The sequence below is a fragment of the Phaethon aethereus genome (genome assembly GCF_964289735.1).
Source record: "Phaethon aethereus genome assembly, chromosome: 1".
NCBI lineage: Eukaryota > Metazoa > Chordata > Aves > Phaethontiformes > Phaethontidae > Phaethon > Phaethon aethereus.
Window position 1 is genome coordinate 461,006 of NC_138575.1, and position 16,435 is coordinate 477,440.

General features: G+C 51.5%; 1 protein-coding gene across 1 annotated transcript in view; it reads left to right on the forward strand.

The window, feature by feature from the left end:
- SHANK3 (SH3 and multiple ankyrin repeat domains 3) overlaps positions 1 to 16,435 on the forward strand; it is a gene marked incomplete at both ends in the record, with an annotated part of 394,260 nt that overhangs the window by 219,220 nt on the left and 158,605 nt on the right.

The following is a 16,435-nucleotide window of genomic DNA, read 5'->3' on the forward strand; positions in this document are numbered from 1 at the left end:
CTGGAGAGGCTGGGTATGCTGTGCTCTATGGAGGGAGGGAAGGAGAGATCTGGCACTAGCTGAAGGGGAGATTGCGATGAGGATTGTTGCTGGTGGTGCTTCCTTGGACCAGTTCTCTCTGTCCTGCTTTTGTCCAAAGTTTGCCCTTTCGGCTGGAGGCTCGGTTCTCCTGTGAGCATGCGTATCGGGGAGCCTTGGAGAAGCACAGGTAGGGGAGCACATGTTGCCTGCCTGTGCCCGTAAGGACTGTGTGCCCAGGGTTCTTACAGTTCTCCTGGGCGTGCTGGGGAGAGGGGCCACGTCATCAGCAGGCTCCTTCTTTGCTGAAAACTTGCAATACTTCCTAAAAAGACTCCTCCGGCGAGTTGCTGTTGGTGGCTTTTGGAGAGACAGCCAGCCAGCGGTCGGTTTGGCCCCTGCAGGGGTCCAGCAGCAGGAAGGCAGCTGCCTGCGGTTCTCCTTCCACTCACCGGTGCTCACGGGCAGCGCCTGCGGCGCTGGGGTAGTGCCTGCTTGAACTCAAGCGTGACATGCTGCACCTACAAGCCGTGCGCATTCCCGAGGGACCAGAAGCTGCAGAACATCCTGAGAAGCCTGTTGTTCCTTGGCATGATCCTGCCTGCTGGGAATGGGAACAGGAGCAGCCCCATTAGCCTGCCCTCAGCAGTGGCCAGCACCAGGTGCCCAGGGAAGAGAGTGAAACTGGGAAGTGTGTGGGGCTCGGAGCTCTTCAGCTGCGTTCGCAGTCCCTGACAGTACTTGCTGGGGGTTCTGCAGGGATCTTGGCTCTCTTGGCACATACAAATTCTTCGCAGCTACAGCAGCTTAGCTGTGCATTGTGTGAAAAGCCATTTCTTTTAAGGCTGTTTTGGCCTTCTATCTGCTGTTTTAGCTTGATGTCCCCTAAGTTTTCGGTGAAAGAAGCAGTGGGCAGGGGATCCCTGTTCATGCAGTGCTGCTCTTGACTTTGCACGCTTCTGTCTTAGCCCTTATTCTCCTCCAGGCTAGAGGCTGCCCACTCCTTGTCTGGAGCCATTCCTTTCACTGTCCTTGTCACCCTTTTCCGTACCTTTCCCACTTGTGCTGTGACCCCTCTGAGCTGAGGGAGCTGAACTGCACATGGTATTTAAGATACTCTTCCTTTCCTCATCATCCTTAACACTTAATTTGGTTTTTGTTCCTGTCAGTCGCAGAGCTGTTCTCACACAAAGACCTAAATCAAAACCTCATTCCTGAGGGGCGACAGGTCAGAGCCCAGCATCGTACATGCTGTGTTATTTCTGCTTCTGTGCAGCATGTTTGGGCACGTTTGCCTGTGTCCGATCTGACATGTTGCTCTCTCGCCCCTCCGCTCAGTGTCACACGCTGTAAGCGTTAGGAGCAATGTCCGTGGTCTGGCTCTTCTCCCCTGGGTCGCTTCCATAGGGCACCTTCCCAGGCTCCCGGGGGGCTGGTGAGCGCAGGCGCCTTCGGACCCTCCTGTGCAGCTGAGCCCCAGCCTGTCCCGCTGCAGGAGCGGCCGGGATCCTCCCCGCACTTCCAGCCGTTGGCAACAGCCGGCATCCTCGAAGCGGCCTCCCGTGTCGCAGAGGGATCGTGGGCCCAGCCAGGTCTTCGTGACAGGCTTTTGTGACAACTCTCCCTTTTCCGCAGCAGTTACCACGCAGTACCAGACTCCACAGGGAAGCTCTGAGCGGGAATCAAGGCGCAAGCGGCTCTCCCGCACGTGTCCCCGAGGGCCAGCCTGCAGTGTTGGTACCGCTGCAGGGCAGCTCGCGGGGCTGGAGGGTGCTGGACGCTCACAGCGCGAGCCTGCGCATGGAGGGGATGTCTGGGAGAACGCCTGCTATGGCTCCCGTCATCGCGGAAGGCTGAATGTGCTCTGTCTCCATATTGCTCTGTTGTTCCCATGTGTGCTTTTGCATGGCCGCTCCCTACAGCATGGCTGTAGCAGGAGCTGGAATTGGGGAACCTCCCCTTTATCCTGGCGGGTGCAAATGGCAGATTTTGACGGTGAGCCATACCGCCTGTTTGTCCGGCGCAGCAGAGCAGGCTGAGCCCTTCCAGCGGCCCGCACGGGCTGGCTGGCAGGAATGTGCCCTCGGGATGGGCCTTTGACTGCTGGCCCCGCGGCCCCTACCCTGCTGGGGCTGCCCCGGGGAAGCTGGGGTGCCGTGGGGGCGAAGAGATCTCGGCCCCCTCAGACAGAGAAAGCTGTTGTAGGAGAAGTTGCTGGGAGGGCATGCACCGGGGTGCCGGGCACAGTAACTTGTGCTGTGAGTCATCCGAGTTTTCCAGGGTAGACTTGGCTCTCGGGAAGGTTTGACAGGCCCAGCGCCCTGAGACGTCTCCCCGAAGGCTGCTTGTCAGGCCGGCTGCTGATGCTGGGGAGCTGCTGGGGCCGGGGCTCTGCAGTGCTGGGCTGCCCGAAATCCCGAGCAGTGGGCGCATGCTGCGGTGGGTCTGCGGTGGCCGTGGAAGGGGCGTGGGTCTCGGGGCAATCCACTCGCAGTGTGGAAATGCCGCTGCGGTGAGCAGCCTGGGTGGGATTGATGTCCCCAGGAGGTAGGGGAAGAGATCCACCGGTGCTGGGGGAGGAGGGATGTAAGCATGGGCAGCAGAAGAGAACCACAGCAGTTGCCTTGCAGCTCTGGCCATCTGGGTCAGGGCCACCCTGCTCAAGCTTCACTTATCACGTTTCAAATCTGCCTACTGGGTACCAGATCCTGAAGCTCTGCTTAGGCTGAAAAGCTCTCATTAACATTTTGGGAATACATTAATTCCCTTCCTTTCCTATTCCAACCTGCTGACTTTGATTGGCACTATTTTTTACAATAAATGCTTAATTAAAGGCATAATGACTGTATAATGATTGTATTAAAAGCAAGATGATTATAAAAATCAGCTTAGCAGCTGGAGGCTGCAGGGCTGGAATAGCTCAGAGCAGAAAGCTGTGCGGCGGTGCTGTGGAGGCTGCGCCCACGAGTTGATTATAAGCAGTGTCTCTGCTGCCGTTGCACTCACGGACCCCCAGCCCATGGCTCCCTCGTTCGGAGCACTGTACAGAGATTCGCTGCAGAAACACCTTCTGCCTTAAGGAATTTCAGCCTAAACCAGCAGTAGGTGGGGGAAAGGCAGATGTGCTGCTGCTGCCTACTGCCGGGATTACTGCAGACGAGGCGCAGAGCTGTGGCCTGAAGGAAGCTACAAAACGTAGTGCACTTCGGCACCAGCTGCAGCCCCAGGCCTCTGCTGAGCTCCGAGTCCCACAGACCGGCGAGCCAAGTTCAAGATCTGGACTCTTACCTGCAGGGCGCACCACGGCCCGTCCAGCACGAGGAGGCTGAAGGTCTGGGCTAAGGCCATGACTGACGGTGTTGCTCCTCGAGCACAGCAGTGCTGTCCCCAGCCAGCATGAGACGCGCCAGCATGCTGCCTCGCTGCCTGCGGCTCCTCGCGCTGCCGCTGGGCCGCCTCTGCCGGGCCATGCACGCAGGCGCTGTATGACCAAACCAGGGCCGCCTCTGCCCCGTCACCAGCTCCCTGCTCATGCAGATCTCGTCCCTGACGAGTGGTGGGCATGAAACGTGACAGCTGGGTGCATTGGCCAGCCTCGGTGGTGTGTCCTTAAAGCGCTGATGAGCAGGACATGAAACTCAGAGCTGAAATGACCCAGGACGGGGAGCGTGACAAACCCCTGCAGAGCCTGCGACTTGTCTTCTGTTGGACCGTGTGCTGTGCTGCAGGGCTGTGCGAGGCCAAGGGCGGTGTGTTCTGGTCTTACCGGTTCTGTACGGGCTCCTGCCCTTCCCTTCTAATGGCACTGAGGTGGATCCCATCTGCTCCTGGAGACTTTTCAGGTCCCCAGGCCTTGAGCTTAATTGCTTTTACCTGCCCGCATCTGAAGGTGCCAGGGAAGTTGCAAAGTAGGTGGTGGCAGATGGTGCAGGCAAGGGTGGTCTGAGCTGTCTCTGCCGTGCCAGTTCCCTCTTTGTGCCCATTCTTCAGGTTGTGTCCCCATTCATCCATAATGATCTAATTTCCTCCACTGCTATATTTGAGCTTTGTACTACCTCAGATCTCATTTGGACCCAGCTGTGCCTCTGTTCCTCTGCGGTAGCTGGTGCCCCAAACTTAACAAGATACAGAAGAGGCAATTCAGAAATGCTTCTCACCCCAGACTGTTACTTGTGCCGTGCCTGGGTCAGGGTAGTCTGCGTGAAAAGCTGAAGGTTGCAAATTTAACAAAGCATAAACACTTAAGATGCTCAAGAGCAGTTTTAAAAAAAGTTGCAAGCTATTTAAGTGTGCACCGGTGAAGCAATGGTAGGAAAAGATACTGAGAGAAGTCCTTTTTGTTTCTTGTTGTCTAGAGCTGTGTGCCACTAAAACAGGTTACGTCCATCAAAATGCAGGTTATGTGTTTGTAGCAGAAGATGTTCAGGTGGTCCTAGGTGGGAAGCACCATGTCTCTAGCTGGAAGCGTTCAAGCGCAGGTTGTGCCCGTGAGCAGGATCTGTACTGAGGGACTGGACGCCGTCACTCAGTTGTCAGCACCACCACGCTGTGCTGCACCACGGGGCAGGCTGCAGGTCTACAGAGCTGCTCTGCTTCAAGGGTGTCCCTTTCATGGCCTCCTGGACAGAGGGGGGTGCCGAGCCACCACCAACCTGTGCCTGGACTATCTGATGTGAAAGGCTGTGGGGAAGCAGTATGTGCAAACCGCTGCCAGACCCATCAAGGCTTGTTTGGCTCATGTTCTTCTGAACTGGGCTTAACAGCATGCTGGTCCCTTGCCTGCGCTGGTGGGCCTGAGCTCCCAGGAACAGGATGAGTGGTGATTTCTGCTCCTCGGGTACGCAACATAGTCCCCAGCAAAGGCAGTGCTTCCCTTTTTATGGACAGACCTGGTCCAAGCTTGCAGTAGAAACTCTTGCAGAAAGAACCCGGCAAACCTTACTGTCCTCAGCTTCAAGCCCAGCTGCGTGTACCACCAGGGCAAGTGGCTGCTGCAGCATTACTTGGCTGATTCTCTGGACTGCTGTAAAATTGAATTCTCCCCAGGATTTCATCAGGAACAATGAGGAAACTCACCCCACCCCTCGTCATTTATTTCTAATACAGCAATGATAGTTTTCCTTCCTTTTAGTCCTTCTCTGTTTTAAAAATGTTTAGACATAAAGTACTATGAATGCAAAATAGTAGGGTACCAAAAAAAAGTCATGTCTATCATCTTGGCCTCTTCTTGTACAGGCAGCAGATCAAAGTGCCCTGTCCTCAGAGCTAGCTTTAGTTTAGGGGTCTTTTTTGTCCCTTCCTCTTGGGATGATTTGCGTTTTTTGCCTGCTTTGGAAGTCTATGATCTGGCATGCTGAATTGCTGCCAGAGTTTCTTGGCTTTAACACCAGTGCTGCTGGCTTTGATACTCCAAAGATGCTTCAAGAGCATCCTTTCCTCAGGAGCCACGCACTTGACCAGGTAGTCTTCTCTGCTTGTTCAGTTCAACATGGCAGGCTGCAGCCTGGACTCAGGCCAGCACATGCAGCTCAGTATTCACTTTTGTAATCCACTGATAGCTATAAATCATACCAACAATTTAATGGGATCACTGGAGGCTGCAGTTTGAGCAAGCCAAGGCAAAGGCTGTACGTTGTCAGGCATTTGATATACTACACTGAGACTTTCTGTGCCCAGGACTAAAAGCACCTTAAAACTTGCTCTGGTGCGATGGTAGTTTTAAACTCTTAAAATTCTTAGTGAGGCAATTCAAAAGGGGATTTTAGGTCTCTTCTGTATGGTCTGGGTATTTATGCTCTTCCTTGCTATCCTAGCCCTTACTGTGATTGAAGGAAAGAGAAGTTCAGAGAGACAGGGATTCTTCAGTCTTTATTAATTTGTCATCTTTATTTGGGGGGAAAGCATTATTCTGCTGCAAGAGTAAACTCGCACAGTAGACTCTGAAGCTCTCCTTTCACTGATGGGTTTTTGGTCAGGATCTCCACTAGCCACCAAGATTAATCTGCCTCTGGTCATAGAGAGCACCTGCAAACTCAACGGAGGTAAGTGACTAGAGAGTCCGCTGCTGTTCTTTTAGCTACATGGAGAGCTGACATTTTCATGGTAGGATATCTGAAGACTCTTCCTTTCTGAGCTAACACTATCTGTGTTGGATTTCTTTCTGGAGTAATTTGCTTTAATATTATAAAGAAAACATGTAACCTTTGAGTGAGATAAGTCCACTTACTTTGCTTTGAGACTTTTTTATCACCATGAAGTAATATAGGTCAGGGAGATAGCTGTGGTTGAAGGATGCCAAATGGCCCTCATAGAGGAGCAGTCACACGTACCCTGTTTGGACAGGAATGACTGGAAGCTGTTGTAGGAAGCTTCATGTGCGCTTATGTCCACCAGGTGCAGGTGCCCTTGCGTTTGAGCTGCTGAATTGTTGGCGTGGTTAACTGCTCTGAACACCAAGTGTTAAGGCTCCCTGAGGGGAGATGCTGAGGAAGAGTCTGGCTGTGGAAAGCATGTTAGCTTGAGGCAAGACCTGGGCAGAAGTTCTCGCCCCAGTGGTGTACAGCCTCTAAGGCAGGTAACACTTCTGCAGCAGACTTGCTAGGGCCTACAGCAAGAAGTGTGGAGCACCTCTGTTAGGGAGAACTATGCACATACAAAGGGCTGGGAGAGGGTCCAGCCTCAGGTTATACGTAGAACTTCCCACTGGAGAGCAAAATGCTTTCCTTGATGAATCAAAATTGCAATGGGGTGTGCTGCTGTTCATGGAATGGTTCACCGTCCACATACAGTTCTGTAGGGTGTTTTGAGGTCTGTGTCAACACAGGTGTATTCAGTGGGATGGTGGATGCGCCTTTGGAGTGGAAGACATCTATACCTGTGCCTGACTGACAGGAGGACTCAATTTTCTTTTTGCATGCAGACTCTGGCTTCTTACCTGCCGTGAATAAAGGAGCAAGTGGTGTCTAATGAAGGCTTGTTCAAGAGTAACCAGGGTCAAAAGCCTCCCCAGCGCATTTCAGTGGAAGGCTATGAGGCTGGTGGACAAACCATTTTTCCTGTTCATCTGGGATCCCCATATGAATCTTTCCTATTTTCCCTTATTTCTTTAACCACCAACTTGTCTCTCCCGTAGCTTTTTATTAATAAACCCAAGTGAAATCTGTTGTTCTGACCCTGCAACATCTGCCAGAGGGATTGTATGCAGTCAGTTTATTAATTTGATGGGGCATTTAAAATCAGCTTTTATAATTGAATTTTAATTTCATAACAAATAAAGCAGCTGTGCAGAGTGAAAAGCTGGGCTATTGTGGCATATACTGGGGGCTCACTGACTTTTACAGCTTGACTCATCAGGGATCTGTGAACTTCATCAGATAGATAACGGGGTTTAAGAGTGCCCCAGTTCTGGGAGTTAGGAAGGCTGTAGCCTTGTTGTGCTGGTGCTAGAGACTACAGCTTCCGAGGTCTAACATTCCGGAGACCTGCATGGCACAATTGGTGGGCTGCTTCTGGAAAGAGGATACTGCTAACATTGGTTCACAAAGACTCCTGGGCTGTGGGTATCAGGAGTGTGAGTAATTGTGCGTTTGAGAATATGTAGTCTGTGCAGTATGTGCTCAGGCTTACTAGACTATGTGCATCCCCTTGGGCAGTGTGTTCCAGTGATGAAGTTCAGCTGGGAGTTAACAGGGCTCAGAGCGAAGGATTTAAACCCATGTGAAAGTTTACATTGCTTGGCTTACTTCCAGTTTTGACTATGTCTCTATATTGAGACAAGCAAATTAAATGGAAAGAAGGAGAAACCTTTCCTAATGTGGGAAAACAATAATAGGAAGAAACTCGGAGCCTGATAAGCTCTGGAACTAAGTGAAGGTCACAGCACAATACTGCTGCTCCAGTGAGGCACTTCACAAAAAAATGGGTCAGTTGCTGATGATTCTTCAGAGCTCAGCAACAGTAATTTGCAGCTGGTATTGAGCAAAACTGTGCTGTTAGCATGGTTCTGGCAGCGTCCCTTTTTCTGGGTCCCTAATACAGCAGTGGCTCAGAAGTAGAAAACATGAAGGTGAAGAGTGTGGTTGAGAGGCCGTGTCATCTCCATGTTAGCCTCTCAAACAGACTTGGGTGCTTTGTATAATACCCAAGTTACATGAGAGGTTGTCTGGGACATGGAATTGTTGAACAGGTCGAAACAATGTTTGTTTGTTTGTTGGGAAATTATTTTGCAATAAAACAGCCTAAAGTCTTGTGCACGACAGAAGCACCCGCTTCCTCTTGACTTGATCTTGGATTACAAGTATGTAGTGGTGGTGTTTCCATGATGTGCATCTAGTCTTGGAGTGAGGTCAGGGTACCTCTTCCACTTTTTCCTTTTTGTAGCCTTGTGCAGTTTGTCTTTGCCTGTAACACGTTTTCCAGGGACCAACTCTGCTGGGGTAGGGTTGGATATAGACTGGAACAAGTTCTTAGCAATGCAGTCAAGTTTACAGCTTCAGCCACGCTTGGGAGCTGCACATTGTAGCTAATCTGGAACTGCAAGTAATCCTGCACGTTTTAGGATTTAGGAAGCCCTGAAGGCCTGTGGCGTGTGGACAGCAATAGTGCTGTTAGCACGAGGGTCCCAGATGGTCATCTTCACGGGTTACCAAGCACTGCAGATAGGCCACTTGCAGTCACGTATCCGGTTTGAGAGAAACACAAACACTGCATCTGCCTTTCTCCCTCACCACTGAGGGACCTTTCATAGTCAGGGGGGCTTCAGGATGTCTTTTCTGTCAGATTGCTCAGGGAAGGTCTCTGAAACCCAGGGCTGATACCCCTCCCCGGGCGCTGGCGCGCATCTTTGTGCTGCCTGTCGCAAAGGCGCGTTATGATGCCTCTGGGTTTGAGGTGTGCCTTATCACAAGGTTTGAAAGCCTCTGGATTCAGATTCTGTATCTGTCCCCCAAATGTCTTCCTGACAGTCCTTTAACAGATAAAACAAGCAGACCGACTTTGTCCCTTGTTTGTAGCTCAAGACATAAGATGCTAATTCTGATGTTTTTCTGCCCCTCAGGGAGCTGAATCTAAATTAACCTGTTATCTAGGAGTTTGGCCATGGCAGCTCCCGAGGACACAGAAGACCCAAAACGCAGCGGAGGGTGAGAGCCAGGCGCAGCGCCTGAGCGAGGCCGTCGGTGAGCTGCAGGCGTCGGAGCCACAGGGCGTGCGCTGGGGTCCTGTGCCTCGCGGTCCCCGGCTCGGCGAGGGCGAGCCTGGTGCCGGCGTGGCCCAGAGAGAGCTGCGATAAGCAGGTTTGCGTTGGAGCGTTGGGGAAGGTCACGGCGGGTAACAGGACTGTCCTCAAGTGCTGCCTGCGCCGCTTGGCAGAGGAGTGCTGGAAGGAGCAAGGCCCCTCAGCACTGCTGAGGAGTCAGGAGCAGCAGGTGGGAAACCTTGGGGTGCGTGAGGGACCCCAGCAGAGTCCAGTGTGCGAGTCTGAGGGGAGGATGAGCAGAGCTGTGTGTAAGGGTTGATACAAGGAACCCTTTTGAAAACGAAACGAAGGGTGTTTCACCCTGGGAAGCAAGGCCTGCAGAGTTCTCCTTGTTGCCTTCCAAGTTGTTCTTTATCATCATGCCTGAACTTGTCCCCAGCACAGCAGAATCTGAACTGGAAGCCATGTTTGCGTACCGCAGTAGTGTCCTGGTATAGCTGGGGTCCTTTCAGCTTCTCCCCTTGTCAGGGACTTCGCAGTGCTGTGAGCGAGGACACATGCGCTTGGCTGTGAAATGGCATGTTTGTTTGATTTTAATGTCCTGGAGTAGATGATGGGTGCAGTATGTTATGAGTTTCTGAGTCTGTGTCATTAGCTCTGGCGTGACAAACGGAAAGAGTGCAAGTGGGACCTCCTGATGCGAGAGCTGGCTGGTGTGTGCAATTGGTCAGCAATTGGTCTCCAATTGTTTTGGAGAAAACTACTGTGGCACCACTGTATGGAGTGTAGAGAGGCCCCCAGGGTGGGCAGGGGTCTCCAACAGCTGCCACTTTACACTGCCTGCCTGTTCCTGACCTTCTAGGAACACCCCAGGTCAGGCTGGACGGGGCTGTGAGCACCCTGCTCTAGTTGAAGATGTCCCTGCTCACTGCAGGGGGGTTGGACTAGATGGCCTTGAAAGGTCCCTTCCAACCCAGAGATTCTGTGAGTCTGTGATTCACATATGGCTCATGGGTGACCCCACGGGCAGCCCTTGGAAGAAACCTTTCTAGGGCATATTCCCTGCAGCACAGGTGGGTCCCAGCCTTCCAGCTCTCATCTCTCCTTGTAGTAAGGACTTTAGACAGGAATAACAACCAAAACGTTTCCTAAAAGATACCACTGACTGCAAAGGCCAGGGGGTCTGTAGCAGCCCAGGTTCAAGCTGAGTCCGTGCAGATGCAGGTTGTTGGGCTGCGCCGCTTCTCAAGCAAGACTTGGAATCGGGGTGCTCTGTGCGCCGTGCTGCACTCCAGACACGGTGTGATCCTCGGGACTCGCCACGGAGGAGCTGGGAGGAGGAATATAGCAGTGCGTCCCTTTTATGGGAGAGCCTGTGTTCCTCAGAGCAAGGTGGGGACCGTATCTCATGGGCAGATGCTGGGGGAGCTGGGCCAGTGGCTGCTGCGTCCTCAGCACATGCCGGAGGCATCCCTGCACCGATAGAGCAGGAGAGGGAAATGGTCTTGTGAGACAGAACAGAGGAGGATGACTCTGCTTGAGCAGTGAATGAGACAAGGGTTGGCCTGAGCCCAGCCTCGTGACTAAATGAGCAGCTTGGGTGGTAGGAGTGACATTTCTAATAGGGAGGAAGCAATAACAAATCAACGTGGACAAATCTGCGTCTGAGAGACTGTGTAAGAAGGCGGCTTCTGGGATTACTCTGGAAAGGAGCAATCACGTATCAGTGGTAGGGGACTCAAGAAAGGGAAAACCTGTGGCCACTGCAGGTTGGTTGAGGTTTTTTTGGGGGGGAGTGTGGGATTTTTTTGTCTTGGAAGCTGCGAAGCAAAGGAAAATGGGAGGAACAGAGGTGGTAGGAGCAAACTAAGAGTTCTACAGGCCCAGCCACCTGTGATGTTGCTAGCCTAGCCCATGTGAAAGGCATATGTTGGTCACATCTAGAGTCCTGTCAGGTTGGAGACCTGCTTTGTGCTGTGCAACAGAGAAGAGGCAGGACCAGATCCTGGAACTGCAGGTTGTAGGGTCGAACACAGAACAGCTGGCAATGCAAGTATGGGGTGCAAAGAGGTGGTCTTAAAGAGCTGATGCTGCTGAGCTGATTCTATATGTAGGCTTTAAGGGTTAAATGGGATTGAAGTGAATGGATGGAACAGAAGGGAAAAAACATAGTCTTTGGTCAGGACAACTGCCTTGTCATTTGCAGCTGGCTGGGGTCCATAAGCATCATTTCAGTAGGGAATTTTCCACAAGACCTGAAGGATGCTACAGTGGCTTCTCCAAGGGATAAGTTTGCAGGTACAGTGGAGTGTGTAGGAGACAGCATAAATGTCTAAAACACATATTTGGGGATGAGTAAGGGCTGCGAATGGGCTGGGGGAAAGTACGGTCAGGTCCATGGCAGAAGAGCTGTGGAAGGTGGATTTGTGCCTCAAAGGGGGAAGTAGGAACGTCTGCGTTTGGTACGAGAATGGAGAGACAGCCACCAAGAGAAACCTCAGGAGTAGTTGAGAGGAAGCCAAGATGATTTCAGCAGCTGCTGTGGGCTTTTCCTCCAGGGTCCTGCAGCAGCAGGTTGAAGTATCCTAGCAAGCAAACCAAACTCCAGAATGTGGCAGTCGCTTGGTCTTTGTTCAGGCCACGGAGCAAATAGCAGTATAGCACGACACTGGGAAGTAGCAGTGGGACTCGACTGGCCGGGGTCTGGGATCCACAGTTGGTTAGCTATGACTTCCTTCATGAAAGAATTTTTTTGCCCAGTATGTCTTGTTTGTTAATGTGTTCAAAGCATATTTAAGCATTTCACGTGCACATCCCAACATGACTTGGTATATGCCTCATTTCCATGTTTATAGCTCTTCAAATTACCAGTGACCTTCAGAGCTGTTGGTTGTGTGTGAGTCGCCCAGCTTGCATCAGTGATTTGTAGGCCACAGTAGACCATTTATTTCTCTTCTCCTGTCAAAACCAACTTTTTCTTGACCACTGTGGTATTCCCCACTCAGTCTAAGGGCCCTGCGGTAGAGGAGGGCTGTCACAGATGCGTAGGGCTCACAGGGAGTTCTGAGCCTGGCACCTCAGGAGAAGGGTCTGACTTTGCATCAGAAAATAAAACAGGCTTTTGGAGTGACTTGTCAGGAGAGACTGCTCAGAGATGGCATCCACATGTCAAGTCAGGCCCTGCTGAAGCTGCTGCTTTAAGTGCTCTTCTTTCGGTGTGCCAGGCATGAATTGGTATAGCTTCAGAGCTCCTTGGCATCCATCTGCTCCTCTCCCTGCCAGCCCAAAGCTCATGCTCTCCACCTCATTTCTGAACAAGTTGCATGTTTGTACAGCAAGAAGAGAATGAGCTGACTGAGGCTGAGGTACCTACCTTCTTCACCTCAGCCTTCACTGGTAAGACCAGGCTTCAGCAATCCCAGGTCCCTGACACCAGTAGGATAGTCCATGGCAAGGTAGGCATATGTTCAGTGGAGGACGATCAGGTTAGGGAACATTGAAACGAACGGGACATACACGAGTCCATGGGGCCTGATGAGATACACCCATGAGTGCTGAGGGAGCTGGCTCATGGCTTTGCCAGGCCACACTCTATCGTCTTTGAAAGGTCATGGTGGTCAGGAGAGGTTCCTGATGAGTGAAAGAAAGCAAATGTCACCCCTGTTTTCAAGAAGAGCAAGGCGGAGAATGGGGGGGGGGGGGACTCCAGGCTGGTCTGGTCAGTCTCACCTTGATCCCTGGGAAGGTGATGGAGCAACTAACCCTGGGAACCATTTCCAAAGATATGGAGGGCAAAATGGTGATTGGTAGTAGCCAGCCTGGATTTGTGAAGGGGAGATCCTGCTTAACCAAGCTGACCGCCTTCTGCAGAGAGGTGACTAGCTCCTTGGAAGAGGGGAGAGCAGTGGATGTTGTTTGTCTTGACTTGAGCAAGGTTTTTGTGTTGTCTCATGTAACATCCTCAGAGACAAACTAGTGAAATATGAACAACTTTAAATTTTTCCTTTCATTAGAAAAGACTCCGTTTGCTGTTACCTTAAAATCTGTGTTCAGCTTGATGCCAGACAGGCTGAAACTTCAGTCCTTCCAGTCCTCGAGAATGAGAAAATCTTAAAAAGGAGTACTATGTGAATGAAGAGCCAAGCATAACGATACAAGAACAGAAGGCTCTGGAGGGCTGGATGAGCTCTTCTCCACGAAGGCCTCATTTGGAATTTGGAGATACAAAGTACTAGAAAAGGGGAATTTTACACTGGGAAGTGTTAGCAGAGCTTCTAAAGCATGGACGAGAGCAGTGGGAAATGAGGTACAGGATTTGGGTCTATTCCAAATTGTGATAACATCATAACCTTTGGAGAGCAGGAGTATTTGCATCTCAAGAAAAGATCTAGAGAAGAGGCTGAAATGAGTCTCCTGTTTGGCTTGTAAATCAGGCTCGCTTGTTTGCTTTTTCCCTTGCTTCCTATAGGACTAATGCATAGGTACGGGCAATCATGAAGTTCCTCTTCTTTGGGGAATTTGCTTTGGCTGGCATGGAGTAGTGCTTAATTTATTAATAACTCTGGTGCTTGGATTTAGCGATGAGTGACACATGGGCACTCTGGTGATGGGTGCAGGGATAAATCTGGTAGTGCTGTCTGTGCAGTGTTAGGAGGGAGCTGAATTGGGAAGGTAGCAGCACATGGTAGAGTGTGGACGCGTCTGTGCCTTCTGCCAGTCAGGATATCAAATACCATAGTAATTCAGGTGCTTATTTGTTAACTGATTAAAAAAAAAAGAAAAAAGTGTTGTCCACTCAGAAATCCCAGCCTGGCAGTAGGACCGTGGTCCATGTTGGGGGTAAGGTGTGCTGCCATGTGCATAATCATATGCTCATTTTTCCTGAGCTGAAAGTCCCGTAAATCTGCCAACTGGGAGTTAAGCCTTTTGCTGCGTTCCCACCACTGGCACTTGTCCGCCTTTCCTGGGGGGCAGCGCTCCCCTCCAGCCCTGCGCATCGCTCGGGGCGGGTGGCGAACGCCCAGGAGCAGCAGGAGCAAGTTCCCCAAGTTCCCGAGAGCTGTTGGCCTCGACGGACCTACCAAGAGCACAAGGGCTCCTGCGTGGTCGGGGCTGCTGATATTTTGGATCAAGACAGAAGAAAAGAAGCCGCCTTCCTCAGAGGCCTTTGACGCGGAAGGCGCCGCCGCACCCGTGAAGAGCGCGGATTACACGGTGATTCGTGTAGCGCTTACCAGCGGGGGCAGAAAGCGGTGCAGCAAGCACACGTGAAGCCCGAAAGCTCAAGGAGGTGCCGGGAGGGACCCTGGGGGTAGCGGGGGGCAGCAGGATGGCACAGAGGGGACCGCAGCAGCATGGCGGTTTGGGCACGGTGCTCCTGCCCCGCCGCGCCCCCGGGAGGCAGAGGGGAGCCGAGCGTGCCAGGGCAGGCGCAGGCGCCTCGCGCGCCTCAGCTGCGCGTGGAGGTGTCTTCACGGGGCCGTAATATGAGAGCACGGCGTTCGGGGAGCGGGGCTCACCTTTCAAACCAGGCATTTCTGTGCGTTCTGCAGAGTGCCCAGCCTGTTCTGAGGTCACAGGTAGAAAGGCCAGGAGCGGTGGGATACTGGGATTTGTGCAGAACCTTGTGCGTTGGTGAAGGCAAGCGGTAAGTCCTTTTGTATGGCTCTGACACCGCGCGCAGCCATAAGATACTTGCGTAGCCTTGTGATACAAATTTTATGATTGTCAAAGAGTTTATTTCGAGCACTATTCCTACTGAGGATCGAAGATCCGATTGCTGGGGATCGTGTCATACCAGTGGTCTCCTTTGCTTGGTGGTTTCTTGCATCTAGAGCTGAGTAAGTGCTGATCAGCTCTGTTCCTTCTGCCTGGCTGCAGTGCAGCCTTACGGGAACAAGTCAGTATGGGTGCCCCGTGCTTGCTGGTTGCCTTTTCCCTGTCACCCCATTGCCAAAGGGCCTTTTTGGTAATCAGCCACAGGAATTTCCTCATCTTTCATGGGCACCTGCCTGATGGTTGGAGGGAGCATCCAGCAGCCCCCAGGGTCACGGCCGTTGTGCTGGGTCAGGTCCCGAGTCTTATCTGCAAACCTGCGGTCTCCTCCTCTGGGAGAAGCCGTTCGCTCTGTCAGATTCACTTCAGCGCGTGTCAGATCGTAGGCAAGCTTAAAATGAAGTTGCAGTTTCTGCTGTCAAAGCCACACAGTTAAGTTATGATTAAAAAGTTAGAGAAACAGCCATAGGAAGAAAGCATAAGATAAGATGATGCAAGTTGAAAACAGACCCGCCATCAACCTTTTCCTTCACCTGTTGTCCAGGGATTTGCTGAGTTGCTTAAGAATCCAGTTGAGTGTCCCCTCTCTGTGCTGAGGAGTTTTATAACGGCTCCTGATGTTTCAAAGCAAGTCCCAAGAAACCCCACGTCTCCGTGCTAATCCAGGGGATCTGTTGATGTGCTGGGCTTGTTTTTAAGAACTTGTTATCCAGATAATGCTGAGGGAATACTTCTGAGATCATTGCAGCAGAGCCCCCAGGATGCTGACTCTTCTGTTTATCTTTTGTCTGGGTGTCAAATGAATTGCTATTACGAATGCTATGCCAGAATGTTTTCCAAAGGATGTATCAAAAGCTGATCACTTTCAGGTGATGTGCAGCAGTTTCTCTTGATCTATAGCATTTTATAGACTACATCTACCACACTCATTCATAATCTGTTCCAGAGGCCACTCTGTTACAAAGAGTTAGGAAAGCATTGTGAGCCACAGTAACCTGAAAACATAGGTAACTGCTCCCCTTCTCCACTTTCTTGGCTCAGGATGATGCTGCTAGTTGGCCTTGTAAGTGCTTGAATTCAAGTGAGAGGTGCACATCAGCCATTTTCTGGATAAATAGGGGTAATATCTGGGCACTCTGGATATAGTATAGCAAGGGGGAACATCCAGGAAGATCAGTAATGATTCTTGCCTCCCTTGTTTCTCGCGTTGTGTGCATTTTTGTTCTCTTGGGTGCTCTGGGCATGAAAGTTGTTTTCTCTGTGGCCTTGAGAGAGGGAATGGTCACATCTGATGCATTTTTAAATGTCCCAAAACAATCCAGATCTTTCTTGCAGAGCCTGCTAGCATAAAGTGGGGGGGATCCAGTTGCAGGGAACCTCAGAGATGACAGCTGACATTAAACATACATTTGCTGGCAATGGTTAGCAGAAACCTCAGACCGTTTT